This window comes from Falco rusticolus, chromosome 9, assembly GCF_015220075.1.
Source record: "Falco rusticolus isolate bFalRus1 chromosome 9, bFalRus1.pri, whole genome shotgun sequence".
Taxonomy (NCBI): domain Eukaryota; kingdom Metazoa; phylum Chordata; class Aves; order Falconiformes; family Falconidae; genus Falco; species Falco rusticolus.
The window spans coordinates 24630714-24649691 of record NC_051195.1 but is presented as its reverse complement, the minus strand read 5'-3'; positions in this window follow the sequence as shown (position 1 = coordinate 24649691).

The following is an 18978-nucleotide window of genomic DNA, read 5'->3' as shown; positions in this document are numbered from 1 at the left end:
CACCTTAGCTCCCAGCGGGAAGATTTTGCAAAGCTCCCTCCCCTAAACTCCTGGTCTAGGCTTTTGGTGCTCAAGTGATTCTCCTAACTCACCCCAAAATGAATGCTGGCCTTGCCAAACATCAGGGCACTTCTGCCAAGTTCTGGCCCCAAACGACACACTTCTAACATCTACTCATGCCCTGCACCCATAAGTGCACTTATACACAAAAGTCTGGTGCATCATGAGTCATGGCACCTATGAACTGAGGTATCTAAGAGAACTGCTGCATGCTGAAAAAAAAAAAAAGTTTGGGATGAAAACAGACAGTGGAAAAGTAGCTTTCAGGCATCCACTGCCACTAATGTAGGCAAAACTGTCTGTATATGTGTGTCTGTCTCTCCCACACATTTCTAAAGAGGGGTGGAATGTACTTCTGGAATACTTGTGCTAAAAATAAACCCATCCCTGCTGTCTATGAAGAGAGGCAGGTATAGCCCTGCTTTCTGTAAGCCTGTGAACTTGTGAACTGCTTAGAGGCTGAGGTGCAACTAGGAAGACCCCTATGGAAATTTTAACTGCTAGGGCAGGAATGGTGACAATGCTTGGAAAATCCAAAACAGGCCTCTCATACAAAAGCATCTGGAGTTAACACTATTCATCATGTGGAATGGGCTTTACAGACTCCAGCTTTGAAAGGACTCAAATCTTGGGATAGGCGTTATGCTTATTCAAATATCATTATAATAAATACATAAAGTTACAAATTCAATTCTCAGATAAGACCCTGGGATCAAATGGCCTGTCATTAAAATAAAACCACTTCTGGGGAAAAATACTGAATAACGCATAACAAACACAACCCAGTGACACTTAGATGTTGTTACCCTGCTCCCAGGAAATTTTTAAAAAGCAAAAATTCCTTCTGCTTCCTTTCAGTGAGTGTAGAGCAATAACAGATCCACTCAACTCTTGTAGACAGCAATTTGGACTGAAATTCTAAATTTATATGAAAAGAGTATGCATTTGCACAAATATGCCAATGGAAAATTAAGGTATGTATGTATGTATAATGAACTCCATCTTTCACACACACACTTGAAACTTTGTATGCTTAGCAAGGTTGAGAATACAGACATGAGAGCCTTATGCAAGAGCAGTAGTTTTCAGTGTTTTCTAACTTGTATCCCTTAACAATTTCTCTAGGGAAATAAATGGAGTTCTGCCCTACTGAGAGAGACAGTTTTTTCCCTCTGTTACCTTAGCTGCAAATCCCAGGGAAGCAGTATGCAGACCCCAAGGGGTCAATGGACTAATGACATGTGAAAAGTCCCTGCTACATGGAAACCAAAAAGTGGAACTGATTATAAACAGAAATGAAAACATGCCACCCTAGACTGGGAAAATGCAAGCATCAAACTGTTTTGGTTGTAGAAAGTAAATGGTTCATAATTCTCATGGCATTAACAGACAAGGGACCTATTGACTATATTGAGTTTTCAGTTGTTTGTTTACAGCACTTTTTGTCCAGCAGAGCAATGCAGGTTCAATTCTTACCTGGCAGACACAGACTGAATGATTTGTTTCTGTTATCACAGTCAGTGCAATAACTTGTTTTCTGGGCAGCGGACAGGTAAGTGCAGAGCATTGGCTGGACAGAGCAGCCCCAGGGTCATACCAGCTGAACAAAAGGAGCAAACCAAGGACTAGAACATGCCCCACAGGAGGGCAACGCCTTCACCTGCTCTGTATGCTGATCCCCACACTTGCAGGTAGATAATGCTGCGCCCCACCTGAAGTCTTGCAAGGCCTGCATTTCTCTAGTACGTTTCTAGCACCTGCATGTCTGCTCCTGGATGTGCCAGGGAGTGCAGCAGCAACACAGTCGTAAACAGAGTCATGGTGCAAACCAGATGCTGCTCCACCTGCCTCCTTGGGGCAGCCCAAGTCCCCCCAGCTTGTTTTCCAGCAGGGGGGCTCCACCTCCTTGGGATTTGTTTGGATGGGGAGGTGGCTGCCAGTTCTATCCCATTCCTGCAGTTTGCCAACAATCTGCACCCAAGATCCTTTCCTTCCATGCTCATGCTGATCTGAGCACACACCTCCTCTAATGATGGAAATGCTCCCAGTACCTGTGGAGGGGGTGGTCCACTTGTTCCTTTTTTTGCAGTCTCTGCATTTCACACCTTGCTGAAGGAGAGGGCATGACTGAAAATGAGTTGAGATGTCCATTTTTGCATTCTCCTCTAGGAGGCACTGGACTTGTATATCTGCACATTTTCTACTAAGTGTGAAAGCATCACTGCTTCTTCCTGCAGGCAGATTTTGTGTAAAAGCTCTGGTCAGACCTACCCCACCTTCCTGTCTCCAGGAGGCAGCAGGGACCTGAGGGTCCTAAGTGAGGAAGATGTCTCAGTATTGCTATAGGTGTTTTCTCACCCAAAGGGGAACTACACGAAGGCTGCATTTTTTGCTCAGCACCTCCTGTTAGCCAACACAGGCCACGCTGCACCTCGTATCAGGGAAAATGACAAGTAGATGTCTGTCATGTTCCTGTCTCCCTGTATCCTCTCCTGGGTCCAGGCCCTTAAACATCCAGGTTTGAATCAACTTCGGTCCTGACAAATCCAGCCGTAGGTGAGCAGATGTAGGTGATGACAGAAGGGTTCCTTGCACCTGAAGACCAGTAGCAGTCCTGTGGCCTCTTCCTTTGGGGTCATTTCTCCCCCTTACTGAAAGAGCTGCTTATCCGCCCCTCACACAGAATTTATGCAATGAGACAGATGCAGGACTCATCTGCAGCCTCTCTCCAGGGCTACTCCTTGGGACTCAAACCTCGGCAGTAGCTGGAGTTTATCAGTCCAACTCCAGGGACTCCTAGAGCTCTGACAGGGAGAGAAATTCTAATTTTTTAAGACCTTGGAGCTTTCTCTGTTTGTCCCAATTACAGCTTTGAATGAAGCCTGGCAAGGTAAAAATCCTCTGCAAAAGGAAGCTCTGGAAGAAATTTCAGCATGGTTCAGGCAAAAAGGAATACTTCCTTGATTTCACCTTTCAGAATTTTATAATAGAGTGTCTAATATAATACAATATCAAAATTGTTTTAATCCTGCCCTCAGAAAGAAGTAAAAGATATTATTTTCCAACAAACAAAATGCTATGATTCTTCTCTAGAATCAGATTTCTCATGAAACCAACAAACTTAGCAACATTTCAGCTTTGACTGCATTTGTGACTGTGGGCAGACTTTGGTTCCACCATCTTTTTGCCTATCTGTGAATATGACCTTAAATTCAATTGTAAAAGAATTTCTACAGCTTGATCTGCTCTCCCTGCTGCCGCCCCATCGATACTACCTAGACTCAGCGGACGCAGAGAGGAGTTGTCTGGATTCCAGCCCTGAACACTCATCCTAAAACTCTGGGATGTGCCTGGCTGTGGCACCAGACTGGCTCAGCAGCCCTCTTATGGCTTTCAGGGACGGAATGTAGGCTAGAAGGACTAAGACTAGAAGACACAGCCTCAGTGACAGTTTTGGCAAGGTTGTCAGTCACAACTACAGCCTACTTTTCTCCCCAAATCAAACTGACTTTTCAGTCAGGAGCAAAATCTTGCTTTTGCCAGTAAGACAGCCACCTCACGTACATTGATCATATCTACAGAAACCCCCAAAAGATGTTTGTGTGTAACTGTTTCACTATTAAACGTTCTGCTGAGAGCGGAAGAAAGATGTAGCAGAAAAAAAAACCTTACTACAGGAAATGCTAAACACCAGAAGATGGCTAAATTATTCTGCAAGTAAGGGTTTAAGCCTGCAGTGCACTGTTCTACCCATGCAAAGGAATTGTGCTATCTAAAATAGAAAAAAAACCACATTACGTGCTTATCTGCCTTCTGGGCACTGATTTACCTTGAAAATCTTTCCTTTCCCATGAGGAATTGTCAGTGAAATCAGCAGAAAGCAACAGCACTTTGCAATTTTCAGGAGAGGTTCAGCCTGTCCCAGGACATGCAATGAATTGGTCTTGCAATTAAAGGTTGAGAAATGAGCACACTCGTGACAGGTCAGATGAGGGAAAAAATGCCTTTATACAGTCTGAGTGATCTAAAAAGTAATTCTCTTTAAAAACATGTAGAACCCAGTGACATTAAGAAATATTAGGACAAATGCATTAGGTATTTTATAAACATAGCTATAATCCATCTAGTTTAAGAAAAGAGGTTGGAGGAATGTGAAGTTCCTGCCCTAGTGTAAATACTTCCTATTTACAAAACACAAAGCAAAAAAACAGAGACCACAAGCTAATTAAAATAGCCGGACAGCAATGATGGGAAGCATAAGGTGCTATTTTTAGGGGATTGTATGAGAGCCCAAGCAGCTAGAAGGCTAGTCAACCCGGAGGAGTCACATGGCCACTCTCAGAGTGCTTTGCACTGTATCACCCCACCACAGACAAGGTGAACTGGCCAGTATGATTTTTGTTCCAGATTCCGCCCCCCCTCCCCGATTTCATGCAATATTTTGCATTTTACACTATGTTGGATGAATTTCCATGGACGTTTCCACAGAACCACTGGCCCTGTCTTGTGCCAGGTCCCTTTACAACTGAGACATGGGTTTGGGGCAGTGTTTGCAGGGCTGACTCCCCCCAGATGTTGGGGAATACTGACGTTTTACAAGAGGAAATTGTGTTCTGCAGTAGTACAGCTGGTTCTGCAGATGTAGTTGCAGTTCAAATGTGGGCTTATCTCTGTGTGAGAAGGGGTGAAGAGAGAAAAGATACAACATTAAAACTTGTTATAAGCTACTAGGTTTGCCTGAATTACATGGGTTTTCATTTTGTGGTTTGCAGAATACACTTGTTGTGGGCCAAGAAGAGGAAACAGTGAAGCACAGCAGAAGACAACATGAGAATTTTATTCCTCAGCAGTCACTGAAGTTTCAAAACTTATTTGCATTATCTCAAAAACTCATAGCATTGCAGAATGTGTTCAGAAAATACCAGGCTGCAAAATGTCTACCTGCATGGGTTTGTGCTGGAGCACTGGTGGGCAGTGAGGGAAGGCTAGCTTGGCTTAGGAGAGGGGTTTCAGCCCAGATATACATCAGACAGGAAAGAAATTTAAATTTGCACTTCCTCCTTCTCAAACCAACTCTTTTCCTAGCTCAAAACCCTTCCCAGAAAAGGAGTATTGGAAACCACAAAAAGGTTTTGAAAAATGTTTCGGGTTTGCATAGCTTGGCAGAAAAATGGGCACCACTAGTATGCAAGCCACAGCAAACACAATTGCCTAACCTGTTTCCAGTCTACCAGCAGAACAGAACACACCAGTTAACTGTGAAAAGCAACATAGCTTTTTGCCTTTTTCCCAAAAGCAACATAGCTTTTTGCCTTTTTCCCATTCCAGTAATCCGAGGAATTATAATACCATATTTCTAAAACGATATGACTTTAAGTCACAGTTAAGAAGAGTAAGAAATCTAAAATTGGCACTCAGTAAAGCAGGAAGCACTAGAGAGAGAACTAGAAGTTTATGCCCAGCCTTTCAGAAAAAGCCAATGTGTCATTGTTCAAGGTTTTGCTGAATGTCAGGAATGGAAGATTAACAAACAGTGAGAGATTATGAGTGTTAGCAGGAGGGGTTCATGCAGACACAGGAAGGTCAAGAACAGCTAAAAACCTGGCCTGAAAGATAGCAAACATACTTCTCTGCAGAACAGTGCTAAATAATGACTGAGAAGAAAGGAGCCACATGAGGAACAGAAAGCAACTGCTGCAGAAAAGCAAGAAAACAGAAATGCTGTGTTTGGAAACAGCTCAGTTGTGCAGATTCGTTGCAGAAATCAGTCCCAGCTCCTCTGCTTGCAGTACACCTGGGCTGGTGGACACAGCCCAGGATCTGGCTGCAAGGCCCTTGGCACAGTCTGCCTAGGGAATTAGGTGGACTGGAAATCTAGGGATGGGTCTTCATCTTTTCCTGGTAGCTGAACTTGGAGAATAGTGTCAGTGAGATATGTGGAGTAGATAGGAAGACAGAATCCCCCAGGCCTAAAAACTCTGTCACAGCCCCTTAATGAGGATTAACCAGATGAGTACCAGGTAATCAGAGACTACTTTTAGTGGTAAAGTGATTCGTAGGACTGAAATTCACTGTACCAAACGTACTGAAGTGGCTGGTATTAATAAACTGACACATGCAAACAAAAGAATTCTTCTTTAATCCCATTCCATTAAGGAAAGGGCATGTGGCTTGAATTATGGTCATGTAAACCACTGACTTCAGGCAGTTTTTCAAGTTTTGTAGTCTGCAAAACTTATTAGAAATTTTATGCTGTCAAATATTTGAAGAAATATATAATGGGAATAAAGAGATAAATATTGCCTTTTAAAAAATGTCAAAACTGGTTTCCTTTAAACTTTACAAAGGCATTTTAGGTATCTCCCCCTCCCCCCTGAAACAAACAGTAAAATTATTACTGATGAAAATTCTAATCCTGCAAACATGTATATGATTAATTATCTTCCTGCAGAGATCAGGGGCCCTTCTCTTGGGAACAAAACTAAACATGTTCACAGAATCAAGGCTCTAAGCAAATTCATAACATCACTCACACATATATTCTCAGAGATTTCAGCAAGTGTTTACACACAATGTAGAGCACAGACTGAAGCATTTAAGCACTGAATGCTCAAAGTGCATATTTATGGCAATGTTTTTTTAGTGACAGAAAGTATTGCTGTTTCAAGATGCAGCAGTAATTCCCAAATCCAAGATGTATCTGAAATCCATTAAGAAAATGACCATGTATGCAGACAGGCTTGAAAAAGGAGGCAAGGTCTGGTGTCTCCACTGATGACACTCAACAACAATGTCCATGTCATTTAGGATCACGAGTCACATTGATTCCAACCCTGCTGAAGAACATTAGACCCTCAGACATTTCAACATGCCACAGGGAAGCTGGATATTTTGGAAACTGATGTTGACTGCAGAAGCAGCCTGACAGATGTGGCTGAGCCAGCTGCAATCAACAGAAACCCTTCCAGAGACATGAGTGCGAGCTCAAACATGCTCTGCTTACTTATAGTTTTAAAGACGCAGTTTGTGCTGTCCTCACAGGAGGGGTGCAAATCTTGGACTAGTCTTTTTCCAGCCTGGTTGAGCATGACAAGTGTGAAACATTTCAGTAGAAAAAAAAATCTCTGCCAATTCTTAAAGTCTACATATTTTTAGGAGAACAATTGAAGAAACAAACACAAAACTTCCATGTTAGTAATGCAAGACCAGAAAATATGAAGAAAGCAAGGAACTGGTGGGATAAATAGAAATGAGTAAAAATGAAATGTTATTTAAACAACAATATTTTTACATTGTTCAACATAAGATGCTTTGAGGTATGGTTAATTCCAGTGACTTGATTCACATTTTCCTTTGTACCTTTCACAGCTTTACCATTTATTTTGGCAACACCGTAAAAAATTATAGTCACCAGATTCTTATAGTTGCCTTCAAAAATCATTTGCAGACTCACTGTTTCCACTGGATACTTCAGATATAATCATATAGTCCTTATATTTACTATTTGAATTACATTAGCTTGTGAAGCCCATGACATTTTAATAATAATCATCAAGTATATTAGGGGCTTCCACTGTGGCTGCTGGTGTCAGAGTAAGCAAGCATCTAACCTTGCACTCAGAGAAGATGGTCTATAAATCCAGGCCCATGTACACCTGGTCCTGTTGTTTAAGACAAAAAAACAAACTACTGTAAATTTGAATAAAATCATGCTGTAAAACACAGAAACTCATATCAAATACTTCTATTGGAATGCTTTCCACATCTCACCTTTAGTTAAACATCTGCAGCATGCTGTGTAGACATATTGTTAGATTCAGAGCAACTAAACTAGCTGCTCAAGGTTATACTCAGAATCTATAGAAAAGCCAGGAAGAGAATGCAGCTCTCTTCCAGCATTATGGACTATTCATCAGCTTATGCTGAGTCCTAGATGGGAAAACCTCCAAGAGGGGGTTTTTATTTCCACATTCTGCCTTCTGTAAATTACTGTGGTATGATCATAACACCTTTGTGCTTTTGTCTACCTACTGGTAGTATTTTAAAAGTACCTATTGCTTTTGAGTCTAGAGCTGCGTAACCACCACCAATAATAATTAATAACTTTTGCAATTATCTTCTGCCAAATGAAATCTCATCTTCAGTTTCAACTGGATACATTCATCTGTCTTACGTTGTTGTCTAGGGTTGCTATGCACTAACTGTTGGTGTGTTCCATCCCAAAGGTGGCTCTTTGGGAAACCTTGAAGCTCTATAAATAGCAGATATTATTATTATTATTATTATTGTGAGGGGGCAGGATTGCAACATTTCACCCTCAGGGAACAGAGACACTCAAGAACACTTCTTTCAGCATTTGAATGCATGGATTCTTCACAATCAGTGATGTGAGGGAGAGAAAAGCTCTTGTGCAAAATTCCTGTAGGAGCAAGAAGATGAGATCCAGTGGATGGAATCCATTACGCCCAGTGCTGGCCTTTTACAAGTTTAAATTGGCCATCTACACTCCCTTTCACATCAGTGGAGGTTAGCAGACACCTCTGAGAGGTTTGAAATGCGTTTCTTTATGCATGAAGAATCACAGTCTCAGGACATGGTCCTCCCCACAGATGAGCGATGAAGCCGTTTTGACTGGCTTAGCCTCGGTACCGAGTGCTGAGACAGCTGAAGAGAGGTGGCAGGGGCAGGACTCTGGCCCCCAGAAAAGGGAATACAACCCAGCAAGGGCTGAGATCCCCAGAGCAAGAAAATACAAACAAAATACACAAGAGGAGATGTAAAGGGAGTGGGGATACTGGGAAAGTCCTAAAAAAAAAAAAAAAAAAAAAAGGAAAGAATAAAGGGAAAAGTAGGAGCAGCAAAACAACCAAAGTCATTGTTTTTCTTATAAACATTGAGGGTCTGGTCCTATTTCCTATGTTGACTCCTTGCAAATTTTCCACCAGGAAATATGAGCAGTTAAGGTGCCTAAGTGAATTAAGCATTCTCCTTCCTTCAAGTCCCTTCATTTCAGCCTTCCTAAGCAAGCCACACTAAGCTGTCACTCTGCCTGAGAAGCCCTGTGAGCAGTCCCACTGTGCTCTCAGTGCTGGGCAAGCACGATACCCCTGGGCTGCCTTTGCCATAAGCTTTTGCTTTCAGACACGGCTGTCACTCTTGACCACTGCAATTTTAGAGCTAGGCTAAAAAGAGGAAGCGAGAAGGTAAACACTGAAACCACCAGCAAATTCAAGCAAGACAGGATGCCATCTCTTGCCAGCAACAAGTTCACATAAGCGAAGGATGTTAAATTGCACTTTGAAATCAGTCAGGAAACAGTGTTTCACCCAGAAAGATGAACTACAGAGATACATACCCAGCCGTTCTCACAGAGAAAAACTGCCCATCCCAATGCCCTCCTTTCCCCACGGTGGCTAGGGGAGTGTGAAACGGCAGGGCCATGGCAGCATGCCCTGCCCGAGTGAGGGGTGCTGAGCAGCACAGGCAGTGATACGCCCCAGGACTGACACCAAACACGCCTCCCCTCACCCCTCACCCACACCCTGCCTGCACTGCAAGTGTTGCAGCATGACAACATAATTGTCCCTCCTACATAATCAGGTGCCTAAAGGGCCTTTCAGGCAAAGCCCATGCTGCTGACAGGAGTGACAAGCAAACACTGCCTTCACCTAAAAAGACAGGTGCTGTTTTCCAGTTAAATAAGCCTTTAAGTCTGTTTCCTTTCACTGTTGATTTGACAGCCCTGGAAAAAGTGCATGTCCTCAGCTCTCAGTATGCTGAGCACAAGGATTGGAGGATGGAAAAGAGGGTGGCAGTGGCTTGGCCCCACTTCAGCAGCTCTCTGCCTGGAAGTAGTGAGGAGGATGGGTGGTTACAGTTTAACTTTTCATTCATCAGATGAAAAATTTGCCTTATCTGTACCTCACTCTTCTCCAAAAGAAGTCCAACAAAGGGCTGGGACAGTGCAACCTGCCTCTGCCCAGCCACTGGCAAAGACAACACCAACCAACTTCTCTCTTGCTTGTGCCAAGAGCCAGGGAGCTCAGGTCTCAGGTAAACCCACAACAGCACTGGAGCCAATGGTCTGACCAGCAAGGCTTGAAAAGAGGGTGGAAAATCAGTAGCCATGAGAAGTTGCCATTAGCAAGTAGGCTTCTGAGAGATGCTGCTAGACAGAAGACTTTTAATACTGCTAAAAATAAGAATCTCTGCCCACCTAGAGGTCTGCTGCCTGGTAAAAATGCCAGGATGGAAACTGCAGCTTCTATCAAAGTGTCAGGTTTTTTTGCAGCACTCTGTAAAGGCTACACTGTCTGCACAATGGGACGGGCCACCAAATCCAGGTGGGTGCAGGTGCCATGGTTCAGCCCAGCCTTCCTCACAGCACTCTGGCATCTGTCAGGATGTGCCTCAGTAGGTCAGCCAAAGGAAAAGATTCAGGGAGGTCCCTTGTGCACCCATTCAGCTTGTTTTTGTACTAGGTAATCAGCATAAACACCAACCCTTTCCCCTACGCAAACCCTATTATTCAGTGTCTTGCAAGAACATCAGTAAAAATATTCTGTCTGTGACTATGGCCAGGATTATTTTTCTGCTGGTATTCATTGTGTGGCCTGTAGTTCCTAGATTGTGGAAATGGAAAAAAAAAATCCCTATCAGTTGTCTCTTTAGGCTGAAGAATACTACTTATTTAATCTCTTCTCATGGAAGAAGATATTCTGCACTTCACACTTCTACTCTCTGTACTTTCTCTAATGTACTCTTATGACCTTTTTGAGGTGACAGCAATTACCACAGACAGTATTCAGAATTGATTTACATGGGGACACAATACTATTCTTGATTCCTTTCCTGTTCCTCATTTGCCTTTCTAACTGCTGAACATGAAGCAGATGATTTGGAGGCATGAGTCTAGCCTACCACCACGGAAAGACAGACATCAAAGCTAACACAGCCATACGCTTGAATAGAGCATCTTGGAAAACCCTGCTCCTTTTAGCTCTTTGCCAAGACAGCCTCTCCAGGATACCCAGTGAGGGTGTGCTGCTTCCACAGCAGAATCAAGGCCTCAGTAACTCCTGATGCCATGTGTGGAATATACCACTTGGTTTAGCTTGTTCACGATCTCCTTAACTACTCCCATTCCCCATGCCTGGTATTAATCCTAGCAACTACCACTAACAAAAACCTGTTTCTTTTTCCGATGAATTTGCCATTCACCATCAAAGCCCCATAGACAGGGAGTGCTGAACTTGTGCCCATTAATTTGCAATCAGTGTAAACTATATCACTGATGCAGGATGAGTCCTGCAAATACGTAAGCACAGGGATAAAGGAAGGAGTCAGATGAGGAAAGCTGTTTGCTTTCAGTCTAGGCTGGCACTGGTGATTTCAGGGCTTGGTGCTACAATTGCTACAAGGTGCATCAGCTTCTAATGTCTAAGCTCATAGGTACAAGATGAATTGACTGGGCATTTCTAGGTCCATGTCTTAGTCCTGGAAGCAATTGCAGAGTGTCCTGGTTTTGGCTGGGACAGAGCTGATTTTCTTCCTAGTAGCTGGTACAGTGTTGTGTTTTGGATTTAGTATGAGAATAGTGTGTTATCAACACACTAATGTTTTAGTTGTTGCTAAGTAATCCTTAACCTAAGTTGAGGACTTCTCAATTTCCCATGCTCTGCCAGTGAGGAGTGCATGTGAAGTTGGGAGGGAGCATAGCCAGGGCAGCTGGCCCAAACTAGCCAAAGGGATATTCCATACCATAGAACTTCACACTCAGTGTATCAGCTGGGGGGACTTGGCTGGGAGGGGCTGAATGCAGCTCGGGGACTGGCTGGGCATCAGTCAGTGGGTGGTGAGCAATCGTATTGTGCAACGCTTGTCTTTCTTGGGTTTTATTCCTCTCTTTCTTTTTGTTATCTCCCTTTTAATTACTACTACTACTACCACCACCACCACCACTACTACTACTACTACCACCACTACTACTTTATTTCCATTATTAAACTGTTCTAAACTCACAGGTTTTACCTTTTTCCAGTTCTTCTCCTCATCCCGTTGCAGGGGGTGTGGCGGGAACAGTGAGCAGCTGTGTGGTACTTAGTTGCCATCAGGGGTTAAATCATGACATAGAGTTATGAGTATTTGGTCTAGAAAGCACTGAACTGAATTAAATCCCACCAAATGCCTTTCTGTTGGCTGTTGCTGGGTTTTGGTTTACCCAGCTAGGACAGGTGACAACCAAGTCATTTATGGGCTGAGGTGCCACCTTACCAAGCAAATTTTGTCAGTGTGTGGTGCGCTGGCAGTGTGTGCTGCAGGGTTCTCAACCTGGCACCTAGCACCCTCACTCTCACTGGAAGTTATCCAAGCACACTAGTGGCAGTACTGTTCAGGGGGCATCACTTGCACCAAGCAGCTGTGTTCCAGGGCTGCAGCAGCTCAGGAGCTGGTGTTCATGTTCTGCTCCACAGAGACATGCTACTGAGAGCTGAAGTCCATGGGCTTATGAGACCTAAGCCTACAAATCATGGCAAGACACTTGGGAAAACCTTCCCCTAGAATTTCTTGTACACCTGTCACGTTGCTAATGATTTTATCCCAAGCATGATCTGTTTGTCTTGAAGTCAGAAATGCCTTCCATTTGTGGTGCTAATTCACAGTCTTAACAACACTAGAAGGCAGGTTTTTGTGGTCAAATATATTGCCACATTAATAACTTCATAATATTACATGAAGCACAAAAAGAAAAGAAGAGAATAAATTAACAGAAGAAGCCTGCATGGCACACTAGAGAATTAAAGTGCCATTTTATTACACACACCTTAGAGTTAAAGTTTTAATTTTCTTTTAAAAGATAGCAATATATCATTTTCATTCTCTGCTTTCAAAAACACTTAGAGAGGATGATTTGTTCTTTGTTGTAACCTGCAGGACAAACAAAGCTGTAGTCAAGTGATGTTGACCAAATTTCTGCAATTTCACAGTGATAACAGAATTATTGTTATTGTTTGTAATCGTTATTGCTCTAATAAGTGACTTTTCTCCAAGGATCCTGATGTGCTTTAAATACAAATGAATGAGTCTTCCCTAGTCCCCTGTGAGCTGTTATGCAGTCACATTTTACAAAGGGGTTACAAAGGAGGTCACTGAGGTAGAGAGGGGTTACTAGCCTTACTTTCACAGGAACTGACTGAAACATTCCTAGTTAGTGGTTTGGCTCAAGCCAAAACTCTAGCTCTAAGTCAGAGGCATCTCCAGGAATTATTCCCAGCCTCCTGCTTGGGACAAGCTTCCCTGCCCAGATGTACGGCTGCATGCATTCATACAGTACAAGTACAGTAAGCACTGTCACTTGCAGGTTGCACTCGCTCTGCTGAGCTAGCACTGAGGAGCTTTTAAAAGTAGAAAGGCATTCAAAGGCATCTTTTTCTTTTACAAGCTGTAGACATTTGCCTTTTAGTGAAGAAGGTCACCAACCAGGCATAAATGGCTCAATCCAGCAGCTCTCCCCACTGCCTTATATTGCAGACCAGCGGAGCTATATTTGGAGACAGATACAGGGGTTGTGTTCCCAAGGGCCTCTGACGGAGTAAGTTCAGAGTGTGTTGCCATGATGGACACGCACACATGTGCCCTAGCGGAGTAGAGGTCAGCCATCATTCATGAATATGTGGAGACCACTTACAGTCCAGTTACAGCATATGCTAGTAACGTGTTCCCACCCACCCCGCTTTTTCCCCAGTATGCTGCTACACTTTTAATGCCTCCATTAGCTCTTGGAACAATTGACAGCTTCAAGCCTTTCCCTGCAATGAGCTCCAATGTGGAAATGCTACGCAGCTTTCAATCCCAAGCCAAAAGGCTAAAGATTTTGAGACAAGGTTTCAGTTCCAGAAGAAGAGTAAGCCTGCCCAGTCAACCCTACACCTTTGATACAATTATGAATTATTCATAAATTACTATAAATGCACCTAGCTCCTGCAGTACCATTTGCCTTTGGAAATGCCTTCAGCTGAAATTGCAGGTTGGTGTCTGGGTTTTTCTCTTTCAGTGCATCCACACCTAAGGCAAGGTTGCCTGCCCTAATGCTTCTAGTGAGAGTAAAAAGCTTCAGTATTTAATGCAGACACACCAGCTTATCCCCAAAACATATAAACTTCTACATTTATTCTGGCTCAGGAAATGATTCTTTCATTTAAAGAGAGGACAGTGCAGTTAAATGGTTTCTACATAAGGCAGTCAGATCTCAGCCCCCCCCAAACCACCTAAGTTCACATCCACAGCTACAAAAGAAAAACCTGAAGCTGGATGCAGATGTAAATGTTCAAAGTGCCAAGCAAATAGAACTAATCTGAAGCATGTGGTCTCCTGAAATTTTGTGTTTTCAAAAGATGCTGTCAGCCCCACCAGCAATGAAAGATGTGCTCTGGTATGAGGTAAAATAATGTTTAAGTGCTGTGTCAGAGAGCAGAAAGTCACCAAAGGCTCTTAATTGAAACATCAATGACCGTTACAGTTTTTTTTATCAAATGTTGGCTCAGTTTTAGTGCAAATGCCCAGCTATGGAGAAACACAAGATTGTCCCTTCTCAAGGTGGTTCAGCTCTGCAGAGCTATGAGAAATAGAAAGAGGTAAAATCATACTTCTGTCAGTGAAGGAAGCCATGCACACAGTTTGAACACCCATTTAAATCAATTCAGAAAACAATTTTGTTAAAACAGATCTGTCCCTTGGTATAGTTACTTTGATTTTAGCTTGACAGCACTATTTTGGCTAAGGAACTGACTGAAAAAAAGACCAAAGCAGGTCACTGAAGCTGCAATTACATATGCTGTGCCAATTGCTGCCAAGCCAGTCAGGAGGTTATACCCAGCAGTTTTCTGGCTTAACCTTGCCCCATCTTCCCACTCCAGATCTTATGCACCCTTTCAACTTCCCCAAGCCTGACTCTGCAGAAACAGCACAGACTGAAAGTCATCCCAGTAAGAAGTTAAATTAAACTTCAACTTTCTGATGAAACTGTGTTAGGGAGAAACCACATCTAAGGATGTCGGCAGACCAGAAAGGATAATAAGCCCCTGGGTAGGTAGTGATGTGTGATAACCCCGACGCTGTAGGCACTCAGAACTCAGTCTGAGCCCTACATGATGGGGCTTAAAACTTTGTGTATTGTTTGACTTGGTTCAATTGTTCATGACAAACCTTTGTGTAACATACTAAACCTGCAGTCAGATGTACCTCTGTGGTAAACTAGGTTACAAATTTATCACCACTACCACATATCAACTAACATGGCTAACTAGCCATGGGCTCGTTGCTGCAGCTATACAGCAAATACGATGTAAAATGTTCTGGCTCAAATTCCAGTGAAATGAGTGATGTTAAATTCATTTAAGTTAAGCTATGCTGACCTGTATGGACATATTATTTTTTGAAACCTTGATGGCGTGCTTAACCATAAATAACAGCAGAAGCTAGAATGCTCTGTGTTCAGTATTAACTAACAGACACATCCACTGCATGTTGGTTTTGGCAAACCATTTAATTTGAGCTTTTGGGAGGCACCAGTATGTTCCCAGAGGATGGGAGAAATATTTACTGATTGGGAAAAGGAAACCAGGTGAAAGAGATATTTGTGCAGTAAGCTATGGCTAGCTGAAAATGATAAGAGAGCTTACTAATTTTAATTGTAAACAGTTGCATTTGGAGTAAGAAATATTTCTAAAGTACTCATTTTCATACTCTGGTACTGTCAACTGCAGCAAGGCATTATAGGGAACTCTGGCTACATGAAACCTTGGTGTAGTTATCACCCTGTTGCTATTGTGTTCCTTTCTTGAAGGTGCCCTTCCCAAATGGGCCCAGCAATGAGCTGTGCTTCCAGACCAGGGAAAGTGTCCTCCATCATGCAACACATACCTGTCACACTGTCAGGATATGATTCTGACACCGCTTTAGGTCATGTGAGGCTTATCACCACCTTTTGCAGATGAGCAAGGAAATAGCATCCTTCCTGTCCCTGTCTCCTTCTCTCCCCCTTCTAAGCTCACAGTTCAGTTTCTGAAGGGATAACACATGGTCTTGCTTTTTCCCCACATGGGAGCAAACAAGGTAGTTACCTACAACTTCTCAGCAGGAGCACTTTGGATAAATACATTTCAAATTGTTGACAATGTGCTTTTGTAGGCTACCATTCACAGTTATACTCCAGCACAAGAAAGGAACGACAAACTCTCATAGACAGGAAGGAAACCAACATGAAAGCATCACCAAAACCAGCTCACTGATATAAACTTTCAAGAAGCTTCTGCTGCAGAGAAATGTTCTGGCAAAAAACTCCACACATTAAAGTCTTTGCCCTGTGAGATCACAAAAGTTAAGAAAATAGGTCATGAATCCCATTGTCAAGATACCCACCCATTAACGGTCTCTATTCAGTCAGCTAGGTAGACAGAAAAAAACTTTATTTAAACACAGCTAGATGAAGGTAGGGAGTTTTAGTTTTACAATCCTATACAGCTGGAGAGAGCCCTGGGACCACTGAGTGGAGTCCTGACCCTCCGTACCTAACCTGTCTCCTGGACAATTCTCCCAACACCAACACCAACACCAGCCAGAGATGACCTTGATGATACAACATCTTTCCTCTGCTTACTTAATTGCTATGGTTTTCAAGTATGTCTACAGTACCGTAAAAGATTGATTTAGGTATAGCAGTATGCGTTTAGGTCACATCTGGCTTCATAAGGGAAAACACTCCATGAGGACACACCTCTTTGAGATGGGGTGAGTTCAGGGTTGTGCACTAGATAAAACTGCCTACGCTGGGCTCCCAGAGCAGGGGCTCAGGGTAAGGCACTTCCAGCTCTCCACTTCCTGGCCATGGGGCTGGCGCTTTGCAATCAAGTCACTCATTGCTCTCTTGAACTTAAACCCTTCAGGCAAAGCCAAAGCAAGCAATTAGACCTCACCCTTTATCTTCATGCTGACACTCCAAAGTCCTGTTTTCAAAAACAATGTGAGCACTTAAGAGAGTAAGTCCCAATGAAAATGACTTTTTGCAAGCAGCATGAAATCTCTTTGGCACTTTCCAAGTTGTATCTTGAACTCTGCTTGTGCAGCATGGCTAGCAAACCCTTTTATCCAGCTGCTGATAGCCTATCTGCAAAGCACAGGTCCTCAGGCTCCTAGAAAACCTTCATTTCTAAACAAGACAAAGCCCAAAGTGACCAGAATTAGTGTTAGCAATAGATCAGCTCTGAGAAGGAGGCTGGGTAAAAGACCATTGAGTTTCCTTGTTACGAACATTTCCATTTCTTCAGCTTAGGAGGAAGAAGGTGCTGGCAAGACTCCATGCCAGCCCTTCAGCATGGGAGAGTCTAGTCTTCTTTAGCATCCTTCAACATGAAGATGCCCAGGTTGTCTACAACCCAATTTATTTCAGTCTCTGCAAATCACAATGAGCCCAGGAGATGAAACACAACAGAAGGTGACAAAAAGTCTCTCTTCTAAGTCTTCCCTATTGGGGATTTCAGAGAGAAATGAGAGATGCATCTATTCCATTGCAGCAGGAGACTTGGAGATGTGCGGTCTTCAGATCTACTTTGGGAAGGGCAGGGCATGCCCTTCTCCTGAGGAACAAAAGAGAGGAAGAAGACATTTTTGTTGAAGGCTAGCAGATTAGATATTTCTGCTGTAATACCATGAAGTTCAAGAGAGATTGTATGTGTGTTCAGAGGAATGAACAAATCTTTGTAAATGCTGGTAGACTGTAAATAAATAAATGAAGTATTAATAATCACTGCCATCAAACTCAGGGAGAAATCTATATTTGTATTATTTGGACGAGGCTCTGACATTAGTTCAACCTTGCCATTTTTAGAAATTATTAGAGTTTTATAGCAGGTCTGAAACTCTATGCCAATGAGACTGTGATTTTCATGCATATTAATGGGACGAATGGGGGAGGGGAAAGGAAGTTGGCGTGATTCCCTTATAGAGTAGAATGCTAAATAAGAAGATTCCAGCTGTGCAACAGGAAAGTTAAAATGGTTTGTTTGGATCATTAATATTGCAATGAAAACTAATTAAACCTAGAGCTACAAGGAGGAGCTCATTAGAGATTTGAATAGAGGCAGCACGGCGCTCAGCAGCCTCCAGTTTTAGCAGTTTCTTTTATCACACCAAGTGGGATAAGAAGAGTTCACTGAACAGACAGAGGATAGTCTGAAAGGCCAAGGGGATATGGATGCCCAGTCCAGGGGATACAACTACAAAAGGTACCCAACTACCACAGGCTGCCTTTGGAAAATGCGTGAGTTTTGTAGCTCTGTAAAATGAGCCAAGCCGTTTTACTGAGTCTCTGCTCAGACTGACATCACTGTGCTCTCTATTGTCACCTTCAACTCTGGCCTAGCCTCCTGCAACATTACAACTTTGTCTCCTTGTCTGACCTGATATTTGAAACTTTACCTAAAATTTCCTTGGCCAAAGAGCCCCAAAAGCTGCTTTACAAAACGTATCCTTGTATATCAGAGGTCCCTCTATGGCCACCCCCAGCCACAGCACTTGATAATCTGTAGTTTTAGTGTGACCTGTGGATAACTGGCTAGCTGAAAAAGTTCACATAGACATAGTCCAGCTGGCTGGACAAAAATGCACATCGCTCTCAGCTTATCTGAAGTAAAGCAAAATACACTGTCTTTGGCTGTCCTTGTTACACAATAACAGGAAGATTTTGGTGGGAAAAGAATGTTGCAGGTGGGAACAGAAAACTACAGAAGAGAAACTAGGGGTGGGCTTGGTATTTAGGCAACTAACCAATAATGAGCTTAACTTTTGTAATATGTATGAGCTAATTATAACAAGGCATAAAAGGTGACTGTAAGGGACAATAAACGAAGTCTGCTGATCACT